The sequence below is a fragment of the Arachis hypogaea genome, chromosome 9 (assembly GCF_003086295.3).
Source record: "Arachis hypogaea cultivar Tifrunner chromosome 9, arahy.Tifrunner.gnm2.J5K5, whole genome shotgun sequence".
In the NCBI taxonomy this organism is placed as follows: Eukaryota; Viridiplantae; Streptophyta; class Magnoliopsida; order Fabales; family Fabaceae; genus Arachis; species Arachis hypogaea.
The window spans coordinates 13,305,918-13,307,541 of NC_092044.1; positions in this window are offsets into that span (position 1 = coordinate 13,305,918).

The window sequence follows — 1,624 nt, forward strand, 5'->3', positions numbered from 1 at the left end:
TTATACAGCCTCCTTCAAAGATGTTTGAAACTGATGTTGAGGAGGGTGTACAACCTCCAAGGCATCTCATGATTGAAGACTTTGAAAGGGATGGTCAAGAGATGGATTCGATCATTGATGAATTCTTATCTACATTTGTGTCCTCTCCCATTGGACTTGACATGGAGATGAAAGAAGAAGAAGCACAACCTCCCATGCCCTTGGTGAACAATGAAGAAGAGATTGAATTGGAAGAAATCCACCAAGAGGAAGAGGTTGATATTGAAGAAGATTGCAAAGAGGTGGAAGATGTCGAAGAAGAGCACAAGGGAGTGGAGCTTGCACGTTCATTAGAAACACCTCCCCCTAAGTTGCCATCATCCTTCACAACATTCGAGTGGGTAAAATTCATATCCCTTGGCTTTCTAATTCCACTTGAATACGGGCTACTAGAGACGGATGGTCAACTTAGAGCTCTTTGTGGCATCAAGAGTAAGAGGAAGATGGTCCGTGGTAGCAGTTATCCTACAAGGTTCAACATGGTTGTATGCTCAAAATTTAAACGCAAAGGTTGGTGTAAAGCTCAACTGAATGGGTCTAGGAAGTTGTTTGGCCGCTTTAGTGAGAACTCAGATTGCCTGCCACCCGGTTGGAACACTAAGGATCAACAAGAAGACGGGTGCAAAAGCAAGGTTTGGGACCCCAGAATTCATTCTGGCAATCAACACTCTTGGGGCCTTGTCACTTGCTTTAACTTACTTGAAGGCTTTCTGCGCCTAGTTTGGGATCCCGGAGGCTGTGGAAATTCCAAACACTGGTGGAAATTCTTAGATGAATACAAGCACAAGCCGCCATAATAAGAAGCTCACCAGGATATCCAACTTAAGGACTTAAACTAAAAGTGCTAGGTGGGAGACAACCCACCATGGTATGATCGTTCCTTTTTCAATTTTAATTTTACTCTATTTTTGAATTTTGCTTGAACCTGAAATTTTTGCATGACAATCATTACATTTTGCATTCTGCATACTGCATAAAAAAAACCCGCATGCGACGCGTAAGCGTCGATGACGCGTCCGCGTTATATGTGCGTTTGGAAGAAAAGAAAAGTGAATAGAGAGTCACGCGAAAGCGTGGCTGGAGGCGTGCCTTCGGCACAACTTGATCCACGCGACCGCGTCGCTGACGCATCCACGTCATGTAGGAAAAATGCCTCCCACGCGTCCGCGTCACCCACGTGAACGCGTGCCTCAAAATCGACGTAAAAAGGGTGTATGGCCGAAAGTTGAGCTAGAATTGGGTTGGACTCATGCTAGAAGCACAGGCCCTGCCACGCATACGCGTGCCCCACGCGTCTGCGCCATTTTCATAATCTGGCCATCCACGCGATCCCGTCAACCACGCGATCGCGTCACCCTCAAAAGTGGCAATATGATTTTCGAATAGAGAGTTGTGCGAGCACAAGGCTGCCCTCGCGCCACTAGCATAAACCATGTCACGCGTCCTGCATCACCTCACTTACGTGCTACCCACGCGAACGCGTGCCCCACGCGTCCGCGTCACATGCGCCGCACCACTTTCCAGATCAGCCAAATATCTTATCTTTTCTTCCCCATATCTAAATCTTTTCTTTCCCTTTTTTTTC